This window comes from Myodes glareolus, chromosome 5 (assembly GCF_982192425.1).
Source record: "Myodes glareolus chromosome 5, mMyoGla1.1, whole genome shotgun sequence".
In the NCBI taxonomy this organism is placed as follows: domain Eukaryota; kingdom Metazoa; phylum Chordata; class Mammalia; order Rodentia; family Cricetidae; genus Myodes; species Myodes glareolus.
This window is the reverse complement of record NC_142030.1, coordinates 78,276,431-78,290,229: the sequence shown is the minus strand read 5'-3', so window position 1 is coordinate 78,290,229 and position 13,799 is coordinate 78,276,431.

The following is a 13,799-nucleotide window of genomic DNA, read 5'->3' as shown; positions in this document are numbered from 1 at the left end:
TCTGTCTTTGTGGTTGAGGTGTGTTTCTTGTAAACAGCAGAATGTTGGATCCTGTTTTCCTATCCAATCTCTAAGTCTGTGCCTCTTTATAGGTGAATTGAGTCCATTGATATTAAGTGATCCTAATGACCAGTGGTTGATGACTCCGGTTATTTTCCTTTTTTGTGTGTGTAGTAGTGTGTGTGTGTTTTCCTTCTTTGAGTTGTGCTTGTGAAGGGTTGCTAGATATCTGAGGTATTGTAGACAGTTTTGGCAATGTTGGATTCCTTGGGTTGTAATTTTTATTCTAATACTTTCTGTAAGGCTGTGTTTGTGGCTACATATTTTTTAAATTTGTCTTTATCCTGGAATATTTTGTTTTCTCCGTTGATAGTGAAAGATAGCTTGTCTGGGTAAAGTAGTCTGGGCTTGCATCCATGGTCTCTTAGTTTCTGCAGTACCTCTATCCAGGACCTTCTCGCTTTCATGGTTTCCATAGAGAAGACTGGTGTATGTCTGATTGGTTTACCTTTATAAGTTACTTGAACTTTTTCCTTTGCAGCTGTTAATATTCTTTCTTTAATCTGAATGTTTTTTGTTTTGACTATTGTATGGTGAGGGGATTTTTTTTGATCCAGTCTATTCAGTGTTCTGTATGCTTCTTGAACCTTCATCTGAATATCGTTCTTTAGGTTGGGAAAGTTTTCTTCTATAATTTTGTTGAATATATTTTCTGGGCCTTTGATCTGCAATTTTTCTCCTTCTTCTACCCCTATTATTCTCAGATTTGGTTTTTTTATTGTGTCCCAGATTTCCTGAATATTTTGTGTTGAGAATTTGTTGGATTTGTTGTTTTCTTTGGTCAGAGCGTTTATTTTCTCTATGGTGTCTTCTGAATCTGAGATTCGTTCTTCTTTCTCTTGTATTCTATTGATTATGCTTGTTTCTGAAGTCTATGTTTATTTTCCTAGATTTTCCATAGCCAGCCGGCCCTTGGTTTGGTTTTTCTTCATTGCCTCCATTTTATTTTTTAATTCTTGAACTGTTTCCTTTACCTGTTTGATTGTTTTTTTCTTGGATTCCCAGAATGTCATTTATGGATTTACTCATTTCTTCAAAGTTTTTGTTATACTTCTCTTCCATTTCTTTACTCGTTTCTTGGTCGTTTTTGTTATACTTCTCTTCCATTTCTTTATGGCAGATTTTCACCTCCTGTTTAAGTTTCTATTATTTTCATACAGTTCTGTTTAGAGTCGATTTCTTCTATTTCTTCTGGAGTAGGGTGTTCAATTCTTCTAGTTTCGTGATCCCTGGATTCTGATGATGTCAATGTTGCCTTTCAGGTTGTTGGAAGAATTCTTGCATTGGCGCCTGCCCATCTCTTTCTTCAAATGGAGCCAGGAGTGTCTTGGTGTCTTGGTTCAGTATTTGCTATTAAGGACTCTCTGGGTGGATCTCTTCAATACAGGAGCAGGAACTGTTCCTGTCCCTCTAGATGGTATTCCTCAGCACCCTCTGGATGTAACTCCTCATCACAGACACAGGGATAGCCCTCTGGATGGAATTCCTCATTACCCTCTGGGTGGAACTCTTCAGCACTGAAATAGGGACAGCCCACTGGATGTAACTCTTCTGCTCTGAAATAGGGACTTCTGGTATTCCAAGGACACAGGAGACAAAAGGGCGACTGTGGGGCTAAATCTGTCTTTATTGTGTATCTGTAATACTTTTATGTACAGGACCACTTCCTAAAATGCTAAGTAGGATGGCTAGGAATAAAGCTGCTTTGCTTCTGGCTCCACCCAGTCCACATAGCAGAGGTATGGTCACTGCCTATGAGACTGCCTTGTGGGGGCCATACTTACCACCTCAAATCTGGGAAGCACCATGTAGTATATTAAGACTTTTTATATGATTAAATGTAATGCTGCTATGTATCACATTGTATGGCCTAGAAATGTCTCTATGTATGGCTGTAGGAACCTGTTATAATCTCCTGTTTTTGCACACCTAGCAGAACTGATCCAACTACTAGCCCAGGTAGGGAATGATGAACCATGGCCTTGATCTCAGCTACTTTCCTCCCAACTCAAACATCCAGACCAGAAGAGGGTGAAGGTCTCCAGCCCCAAAAGTTTGGGTGTCAATCGATAGTAGGAAACTCTTCATTCATTCCCAGCTACTCAGACTCAAAATAATCACACAGAAACTATATGAATTACAATACTGTTTGGCCAATAGCTTAACTATATTGCTAGCTAGCTCTTATATCTTAAATTGACTCATTTATTATTTTATATTTTACCATGAGGCTCGTTGTTTGACAGTAAGGATCCTGTGTGCAGGTGTCTTTCTCCTTTGGCAGCTACATGGTGCCTCTTTGACTCCATCTACTCTAAATATCTCTTTCAGTCTGGCTATGTTCTGCCTTGCTATAGGCCAAAGCAGCTTTATTCATTAACCAATAAATGTAGTACATATATAGGAGCACATTGCCATCATTTATGTGTGTAACTTGTTTCTATTTTGAAGCAGCATGGTGGCAGGTATAGAGTGCCTAACTGTAAGTCTAAGGAATTTTCCTGATATATTAAGTTGAAGTTTTGCAGGTATTATTGATTTTTTTCTCCACAGTTGTGTATCAAAGATTTTGCTATATATTAAAACTAGTTTGGGTTGCATATGTAAGCAATAGTGACAGAACCTCAAATATTCTAGAATGCTAACAATCTAATCTTATGAAATTTTTCTAAATAATAATCTAATGGAATTTTTTTGTTATTGGTTAGTTACTAATACTTTTATGTGTGCATTTACCAATAATGAAGCACTAGATACTTAACTCATTAGCTTGGCTTTATTGTTTGACTTATATTTATTTTCTAGATAAAGATTGTCTTGACCACATGACAATTAAACTTTTAGGACTATCACAAGCAGTACTTTATCTATTTTCTACCTCCAGTTTTTTCCCAGGTGTGTTTGCAAATAAAAGACAAACCAAAAATGTTGGATAATCTGTTGCAATCAGGATGGTTCAGAGTTTCAGGAGAGAGAGGAAATAGGCATTCATACATTAGAAGTAACAGTGTTTAATGTGAAAAACAGTAAGCTATGTTGCTTGTCTGATGAGATTTATTTAAGCTGTATGGAGTTTCTTAAAACTATAGATAAATCTAGATGTATCATCTGTAGTCCTTGAATAGTCAGAAGCCAGCTGGAGTGACATATCTAGAGCCTCTCAAAGAATAAGTTAGTATCTTGATGGTGAATAGCATTAGAGTTCATGCATCTTAGGATATACTTCAGTTTCTCAGGAAACATGGTGTCTTCTGGAAAGTTCTGATACTGTCCATATTTGTAAGGATCCTGTAGCAAGTGGGCCTTTGCATAGCATAGGTAAGTACTGTCTTTGTTGCACTGATTGTGCTTGTTTTATGTATAACAGTCTTAGAGCCTCAGTTTTATTTTGGAAGAGTTGGTCAAAATATATATTTTTCCTAAAATTTTTGATTCCTAAAAGGATGCTTACTTGGATGAACAAATATTGGTGTATAGTAGTACTGAAATGAGCAGAGTTGCAATCTGTTGGGAGAGTGCTTACCTGAGAAAATGGGTTCAACTGCCACAACACCAAAAAATGTGTAGTGGTAGCATAACAATTTCTGAGATTTCTAGACTTTGAAATGAGACAAGTAAAAAATAGTTTTAACAAATAATGGGTAGAACTTACAAAATCTGAAAAACTAAATGGAATTCAGATAAAACTATTTCACTGGGTTCAATCCAATTTACATGTTATATGATGGAAAAGTAGTTTCAAATTGATTTTAACTTTTTCTGAGGAACTTGGGTATAAATTTCAACTGGAATGGTAATTTTGATCTTTCAAAACTGAATTAGAGTTGTCATTGTGATGTTTTCTTTCAGCAAAATACAGAATTGAGGTGTATCCCAGAAAGGAATTTTCTTTGTCACCTACTGTCATATCTGCCAGCAAATAAAGATTTATGGTCAATGACTTCTAAAACTCTCTTCCTAAAAGGTCACTAAAGTCAATTAAATCAAATCACACATAAAAAAGTCATGTATTTAGTAGAACTCAGAGTTTTAAATGCCTTTAAAGTCAGAATGTAGTTATGTTTGCTTATTATTTTCAAAACATTTTATTACTTTTGATAGCAATGTGCTTTATCCTAAATTAAAATATGCTTTTGTGTTTGGCATGCAGCTTTCAAGAAACTCTGTGATCTGGGGTCAGATTCCAAGCACTGACTCTCCACCCAAGGATCAGGTAAGTATTCTGTCATCTAAATAATGGTACTAGTCCAGGCACTAACCTTAAATTCACCTGTCCCTATATTGGAAAAGTTTAAGATAATCTACTTGAGAATTATGTTTCCTGTCCTTTAAGCACCAATGCTTTTGTAACTGTCTCTCCTGTATTCTCCACTGAACTAGCAGTGTGTGAAATGATGTTAAAACAGCTTCATTGAATGTTTGTAGCAATACAAACATCAGTCTCTTAATCTATGCATATTTAGGAGTTTTGAAGGAATTTGACTGCTTGGGAATGGAACTATTATGAGGGTGTGAAACTGAAACCTGTAAGGATATACTTTTAACAATAAAGCATGAACTGAGAATGCACTGAAAAAATATTGACAAAACTCATCAAAACAAATTCCAAATGATTCTTAAATCATGTTCCATATATTGAAAAGAAAACTAGATAACTAAATACATATCTTATTCGCTTATCTCAAAAATTTGAAAAAATTGTACTGCTTCCTTATCGGTCACACCATTCAGTTCTGATGCAAAGGTCTATCATACCAGAACTCAGAGAATTGGAACAGGTAAGTGAATTTTGTAATTAAATCTCTGCCTGAGCTACATAAAGATACTCAACATGAATAGCAAGATTAAATAAATGCACATTCAGTGCAAACACACACACACACACACACATTGATACTTCCTTCTGGAATAGGATTTAACTACAGCAGATATATTTGAAGTACAAAATGAACATATATGTACTGAGAACAAAATATAATAATAATTTTCTAGAAGTTAAGCAAAAAAGAACTAAAAACTGAGAAAAGAATATTTAAATAATGAATAATTAAGAACAATAAAACTATAAGACTATATACTAAAATATATCAATTTTTAAATAGTAAAAATGAAAATTTTTTTATCCTTCTAGGATATGCATTTTTACAAATGTTAGGTTTGTGTATTAGAGAGAGGTAGTGAGAGAGACAGAGAGAAAGAGAGTGAGGGAGAGAGAGAGAGAACATAAGGCATTAATCTGAAAGTTTCAGAATCTTAGTTAACTTGCATAATACTACACATAGAATTTTTCAAATTAATGTTGTAACCAATATTACATTATTTTTCCAATTCTGCCCAGTTTCCCATAAATTTTATTTTATTTTTCTTTATATTAGAATAAAATTCCATTATATATATATATATATATATATATATATATATATATATATATATATTTGCACACCACATTTTCATCCATTCATCTTTTCATGAACTTCTTGCTATGAATATATCAATATAGCATGGGCACATTGCTATATTGAAAAACAAGAAGAAAATAAACCCAACACAGAACTTAGATGAGGAAGTTGGTCTGTTGGAGGACACAGAGTGCTGTGAGCTTGTGTGTCTTGCTGGGATCCTGATTTCTACAATGATAATGTTAGTTTTCTATCTAGCACTGGATAGTGGTCTCTCTTTCGCTCATACTTTGCCAGCATTTTTTGCCATTTGCTTTCTTGATGGTATTCATTTAAACTGTACCATTTGAAAATTATTTTCCTTGTCTCCCTGTAATTTACTTACTTTTAAAAATCATTTCTTTAAACTTTTATCTGATCTTTTCTCGAGTCCACTAACTTGGAGTCACTATCATGTACTGAAACTTTGGAGGAGTCATGTTGTCTTCTGTTTCAAAAATCCTTAACCTCCAGTATTGATATTTGCATTTCTTTTAGGTAAATTGTTTCCTATTGTATTTTAATGCCCTAAGAAGCACTACCCTAAAGATATGTCTTCGAGTGTCAGATACTTAAGTAATGTTGAATTTGACTCTCATTATCATGGATAGCTTTTCTGACTGAAACTAATGCGTTTTCACACAAAATGTCTTTGAGTCATGGAAGAATGGGATACTAGAGTAGTTCTGTTTTATTATTTGTTTGTTGTTTTGTTTTCGGTTTTATTTTTGAGACAGAGTTTCTCTGTAGCTTTGGTGCCTCTCCTGGAACTACTTCTTACAGAAGAGGCTGGCCTCAAGCTCACAGAGATCCATCTACCTATGCCTCCCTAGTGCTGGGATTAACAGAGTGGGCCACCACCTCCCGTCTAGCACTTGCTTTCTCTAGAGAAAGAGAGTATAGGAAACTTACAGGAAGGGAAGCTGCAATCAGCTGATGTTGCTTTTCTCAGAAACTGTTAGCATTAGTTCTACTACTTTCAAGTCTTTCTAGTCTATGCGGCACCAATAGCAACCGTTTTAGTCTTCCAGTTAGCAGTATGAGATAAATGTTGCATGGGAAGATGCTGCTGTGCATCCTATGCCACCTACTCTGTAATACTTACTCTCAGCAGTTAGAGCAGTGTGTGCTTACTTGTGTTGTAGGGACAAGATGATAAAAGGATCCCAGAGGTGAAGTAGCAGCAGGAACAGGTGTTAACATCTAGACAAACCTGGCCCTGCCCTGGAGGACCTGACAGAAGCCCTGTATCATGGCTGCATGTAGGGCAGGCAGTATTTTGTAGCTTTAAACAGCGGAATTCCACCTACTTCTCTCTCTTCTTCATCTTCCCTCTCTCTTTGCATCTCTCTGTCTCTCTCCCTCTCTCTTTCTCTTTCTCTCTCAATCCCTTTCCTTCCCCCATTCCCTTAATCTCAATGAAACTTCTCATTAAAGTTCTGCAAGACCATATCCCTGTTTATTGGCACCCTGCATTCCGCTAGTGATCCGTAGTGGGAAATCTGACCTCTGTTTCTTTCTCCCTTTCTCTCTGTTTCTCTGACTGCTTCTTGCTCTTGAACTGTAATCTAGTCATGCTAAAACTCTCTCTTCCACCTGCTACAGTGGCCTCCGACTGCCTCCCACCATGGCTAGGCGTGTCTGAGGAAGGGATCCTCCCTCCGCCTGGGAATGTTGTTTTGCTAGACTTCTCACGCTCCTCTTCAAAATGTCTCACCCTTCTGTTTCCCGTCTATGTTGCTGCTGCCACCATGCCACTCAGATTGAGGTGGTGGGTCTTTCTTTTCTGCTCGGCAGTGCTGCTGCCACTGCTGCCCAATTGGGTGGGTCCCTCTTTCCCACCCACCTGTGCGCTGGCAGCATATACTCAGAATGTAAATATGTCTGCTTCATATTTATAAAAGAATGTATGAATTGTGTGGTCACACATGTGTTTTTGAACGTCCTGTATGTCTGTCTTTTGAATTACGTCTGTTTAAAACTTGTACAACCACTCTAAGAAACACGATGTCTGTCAGTATCTTACAACACGTGAGTTGGTGCCATCTTACCAAGGCCAGAAGAGATGACCTAACCACTATCTTTCCTAAGGGTGACCAAGTGGCCATACCATTTTATTTCAGGTTAAAATAGATATTTAACTATCATCTTACTAAGGGTGTCCAGGTGACTAGCTGCATCTGTGCCACTCAGCCCTGGGTGGCAACTGGGGCATGAATAAGCTGCAAACTTGTGTGGTTTTACCCGTAACCAAGCAGCACATACTGAAGCCTGACGTCATAGCCAGAGCAGTTATGTCACACCCGTCATCAGCTGCCTTTACACCATGTTTTTAAGAATTCCTCTTACACTGACCCTGTTGCATTTGGCATGTTTGCACGATGATATGCCTTGGCAGGGCGCACTGAGTTGTTCATTTTACGCAGGGACCCTACTTACCTATAACAGATCTGCTCTCTCCCACCTGTATCAAATCTGCTTTGCCTTTTCTTCAATACCAGCAGTTGGGTCTGCAAGATGGGAGTCAGAGATGGAGAAACAAGCTTTGTCTCACTCTGCACAAACTGGATTTTCGTTTCTTAGTTTACTCAAGATCTTTTTAATATGTGTGTGTGTGTATGTGACTTTTGATTTAACTTTGTATGTAAATATAAGTTAACTTTAACTTTGTATGTGTGTATGCAACTTAAATTGAATTGTGCATATATGTTCATATAATTATTGTTGAAAATGCTTCAGATAGTTCTATGAACTTTGTGCATTGTATCTCCTTGTGGGCTAAAAGAAACAAGTCTCAAATATTTTAAATTGGTATGTACTTTTAGATAATGATAAAATGTATGGTTAGATAGGGTACAAAAAGCTGTATTGTGATTTAACACTACTTTTAATTTATATTCTATAAACTGATAAAAATTTAAGGGTATAAAGATCTTTATCAACTTAACAAAAGCTAACTTAAAGATTTTAAGCACCCAGCCCTTCCTTTAAGTTATTCATAAGATCTTCACTATTGTCAGTTTTTAGTGTTAAACTTTTGTTGCAAAAGGGAATTTTCTTTACTTTTTTGTCTTTGACAAGCATAACTGTGACCTGTTAAGTTAAAATCAACTACAGTCAAGCTGGAGGACCCTGGGTAAAATATTTTTACATAACATCTCTGCTTGGATCCAACTTCCCAGGCAGATCCTATACTAATATCATTGTAGTCTTAACTCAGATATAACCACTAGACAGCCTCAAAGGCTCAGAGGTTAGACAGCCCTCAAATGCTCAGAGATCAGGGGAATATGGCATTTAGAATGTTTAATTAAAAAGGCTTGTTTTTAAATAGAGAGACAGGCCAGCTTCTGGCACCACCCCGATTTACTCCAAAGAAGATGCATGGGAACAGAAGAACCTCTTCCCAGAACTTGACTCACAAGGGAAAACACTAGCTACTGAGCAAAACTGCTTTTCACCTCAACCACTGTTAAGATCCTCTTCAGACTGCTGACGATGGAAAGCTGGGATCAACTGCATCATATTGCTTAAGGCAAAAGGACAGCTGGTCCTCTCATGAGTCTTTACTCTACAGATGCCTGTGGGATATTTTAGAGTCTCGCAGACTTACCTCTGCCAGCTGCAAGATGAATGCTGCAATAAGACTTATCCTCAATGACCATAGAGGCCCCAGGGGTAGGAGTCTAGGTAGCCAATCAAGTAAGTCTCTGTCATTTTTAATCTTTAATTCAGGTAAAATTTATCCTTCTCAAGATCTCTGATGAAGTCTGACAACTGATATCTTTGCCAGTTTAACAGCAGGAACCAAGGCTAAGTTTAGAAATGATTTACCTTGTTACCAGACTCAAAAGGAGATAAATTCACAAAACAGATTTCGGTATAACATTTTCCTATTCCTCTGTTTAAATAAAAGGTTCATTAAAATACAAGGCTAAACATGTGAGAATCTAAGACTGCTTCAGTACTGGATAGCGACTTAATGTGTATAAAAGCCAGTTATGAAGGCCTGAGGATATAAAGCTTAAGTGATGACAAAGGCTACAATGTAAGATGTTTAAAAGAATGAAGCAGGTTCCAGAATTTTCTCTTTCATTATGTGGCTGTTATATTAGAACTCCAAGAGTTCATTGTCCTAACAATGATGTTCTTAATCAATAATGTTCTAATAAGCTATTAATACAACTCCAACAACGTATTAAACACCACAGTATACCACTATCATCATAGCCACAAGATAACCATAGATCTCAAAGATACTTTTCATTGTGCGAGAAAACATCTATCACAGTATTTTCTGGCAAGAATATACTACTGGTTATACAAGGTAAATTTCAACCGAGATTATAAACAGTGAAATGCTAATGTGTCTAAAACCTATGCTTCCACAAACTCAAAAAATTCTTGCAAGTTCCAGTAAGTGGACTTAGAGTCACTTCAAACAGGTCAGAAGCATGCCATGTCCCCAAATTACCATGACCTAAACACCCTAAGGCTTTCCACCTTTCCTTGATCTTGATACATCACTACCTCAGCTACCAAAACATAAAGGAATTTTTTACCCTGAGCTTAACCTTGTCCTCTGCTCTGCTAACTTAACCTTGTCCTGGATTCCATATCCATCCTTCCTCCATCCCACCCATCCCATTCCGCCAAACTATCCCGAATCCTCCCCTTCTCACCTTCTCTCTACCAAACTCCCTTTACATCCACTCCCAACCCCCACCCCAGACCTGCTGTGCCCCCAAGTTTGCTTGGCAATCTTGTCTACTTCCAATATCCTGAAGGATAACTATATGAATTTTCTTTAGGTTTACCTTCTTATTTAGCTTCACTGGGATAACGAATTATAGACTCAAAGTCCTTTAATTAGGGCTAGAAACCACTTATGAGTGAGTACATACCATATTGCTCTTTTTGGGTCTGGGTTACCTCACTCAGTAAAGCGTTTTCTATTTCCATCCATTTGCATGAAAAATTCAAGATGTCATTGATTTTTACCACTGAGTAAACTCTAATGTGTATATGTTCCACATCTTCTTTAACCATTCTTCTATTGAGGGATACCTAGGTTGTTTCCAAGTTCTGACTATTACAAATAGTGCTGCTATGGACATAGTTGAACAAATGCTTTTGTAGTATGTTAGGGCATCTCTTGGGTATATTCCCAAGAGTGGAATTGCTGGGTCCTGAGGTAGGTTTACTCCCAGTTTCCTTAGAAACCACCACACTGACTTCCAAAGTGGCTACACAAGTTTATTATTGTTCTCTCAAAGTCCATGAAGAATTTTGATGGGATTTTGATGGGGATTGCTTTGAATCTATAGATTGTTTTTGGTAGAATTGCCATTTTTACTATGTTGATTCTCCCAATCCAAGAGCAAGGAAGATCTTTCCATTTTCTGGTATCCTCCTCATTTTCTTTCTTCAAAGATTTAAAGTTCTTGTCAAATAGGTCTCTCACTTCCTTGGTTAGAGTTATCCCGCGATATTTTATGCTATTTGTGGCTATCGTGAAAGGTAAAGTTTATCTGATTTCCCTCTCTACTTCTTTATCCTTTCTGTATAGGAGGGCAACTGATTATTTGGAGTTGATCTTGTATCCTGCCACATTACTAAAGGTGTTTATCAGCTGTAGTAGTTCTTTGGTAGAGTTTTTGGGGTCGCTTATGTACACGATCCTATCATCTGCAAATAACAAAAGTTTAAATTTTTCCTTTCCAATTCGAATCCCCTTGATCCCCATATGTTGTCTTATTGCTGTTGCTAGAACTTCAAGCACTATATTGAAGAGATATGTAGAGAGTGGACAGTCTTGTCATGTTCCTGATTTTAGTGGAATGACTTTGAGTTTCTTTCCATTTAATCTGATGTTAGCTGTCGGCTTGATGTAAATAGGTTATATTTTATTTAGGTATGATTCTTGTATCCCTAATCTCTCCAACACCTTTTTCATAAAGGGGTGTTGAATTTTGTCAAATGATTTTTCAGCATCTAATGAAATGATCATAAGGATTTTTCTCCTCAGTTTATTTATATGATGGATTACATTGATATATTTGTGTATGTTGTACCAGCCCTGCATCTCTAGGATGAAGCCTACTTGATCATAATGAATAATTTTTGTAATGTGTTCTTGGATTCGGTTTGCCAGTATTTTATTGAGAATTTTTGAGTCGATGTTAATGAGTGAGATTGGACTGTAATTCTCTTTCTTGGTTGTGTCTTTGTGTATCAGGGTAACTGTAGCTTCATAAAAAGAAGTTGGCAATGACTCTTCTGTTTCTATATTGTGAAATACATTAAGGCGTATAGGTATTAGCTCTTCCTGGAAGTTCTGGTAGAATTCTGCATTAAAGCCATCTAGTCCTGTGATTTTTTTGGTAGGTAGGTTTTTGATAACAGCTTCTAATTCTTCATGACTAACAGGTCTATTTAGATTGTTCACCTGGTCTTGGTTCAACTTTGGTATATGGTACTTTTCTAAAAGAATGTCCATTTCTTTTACATTTTTCAATTTTTGTGGCATACAGGCTTTTGCAGTAAGCTCTAATGATTCTCTGAATTTCCTCTGTGTCTGTTGTTATGTTCCCCTTTTCATTTCTGGTCTTATTAATTTGCCTGTTCTCTCTCTGCCATTTGATTAGTTGTTTGTCAATCTTGTTGATTTTCTCCACGAACCAGCTTTTTGTTCATTGACTATTTGGATTGTTTTTTGTGTTTTTATTTTGTTGATTTCAGCCCTCAGTCTGATTATTTCCAGTCTTCTACTCCTCCTGGGTGAGTCTGCTTCTTTTTTTCTCGAGAGCTTTCAGGTGTGCTATTAATTCTCCAATGTGTACTTTCTCCGTTATCTTTTTTTTGTTGTTGTTGTTGTTTTTTTGGTTTTTTTTTTAGTAAATTTTATTAAATTATAAAAGTTTCCATTTCCGCCCCCCCCTCCCAACACCCTCTCACTCCCCCCACTTCCCCCCTCCTTCCCCTCCGTCCCCCAGGGCAGTCAGGGTTTCCTGCCCTGTGGGAAGCTCCAGCTCCCTCCCCCTCCCTCCAGGTCCAGGAAGGCGAGCGTCCAAACAGACTGGATCCCCAAAATCCAGCATATGCAGAGGAAACAGGTCCCAGTGTCATAGTCAATGGCTTTTCAGAAAGACTTCGGGCCAGCCACATTCAGAGAATCCGGCCAAATTCCGAGAATCTGGTTAGATCACGTCCTCGTTCAGTCCCAGTCCAACTGGCCCTGGTAAAGTCTCATCAGATCCGTTCCCTTGTATCAGTGGGTGATAGCATCCCTCGCAGTACTGATTTCGTCCTTCATGTTCCTCCTCCTTCCGCTCCCCCTCCGGACCTCGGGGGGCTCAATCCGGTGCTCCAATGTGGGCCTCCGACTTCATAGCCGTCCTTCACCAGACGAAGGATCTATGGTGATAAGCAAAATATACATCAGTATGGTCATGGGCCACGGCCGATTCAGGCACCCTCTCCTCTGTCCAGAGAGCAATCTGGGGGATTTCTCCTTGGACCTGGGATCCCATATATAATCAAGTCTCCTGCAAACCCTAAAATGGCTCCCTTAGTTGAAATATATTGTTCCCTGATCCCATATTCATCCTTCCTCCCTCCCCCCCCATCCCCGGCCGCCAAGCTTTCCCCGTTCCTCCCCCACTCCCTTCTCTCCAGCCCTCTCCCCCTCCATCGACCCTCCCACCCCCCCATGCACCCAAGGTCACCTGGGACTCCCTTCTACTTCCTACCCCCTGGTGGACAGCTAAATAATCTTCATCAGGTTCATCTTCTTATCTAGCTTCTCTAGGATCACGAATAATAGGCTCAAAGACCTTTAATTATGGTTAGAATCCACTTATGAGTGAATACATACCGTGTTCCTCTTTTTGGGTCTGGCTTACCTCACTCAGTAAAGCGTTTTCTATTTCCATCCATTTGCATGCAAAATTCAAGATGTCATTGTTTTTTACCGCCGAGTAAAACTCTAATGTATATATGTTCCACACCTTTTTTAACCATTCTTCTATTGAGAGGCACCTAGGTTGTTTCCATGTTCTGGCTATTACAAATAGTGCAGCTATGAACATAATAGAACAAATGCTTTTGTAGTATGTTAGGGAATCTTTAGGGTATATTCCCAAGAGTGGTATTGCTGGGTCCTGAGGGAGGTTGACTCCCAGTTTCCTGAGAAACCGCCACACTGATTTCCACAGTGGCTGCACGAGTTTGCATTCCCACCAACAATGGATGAGTGTTCACCTCACCCCACATCCTCTCCAGCATAGGCTATCATTGGTG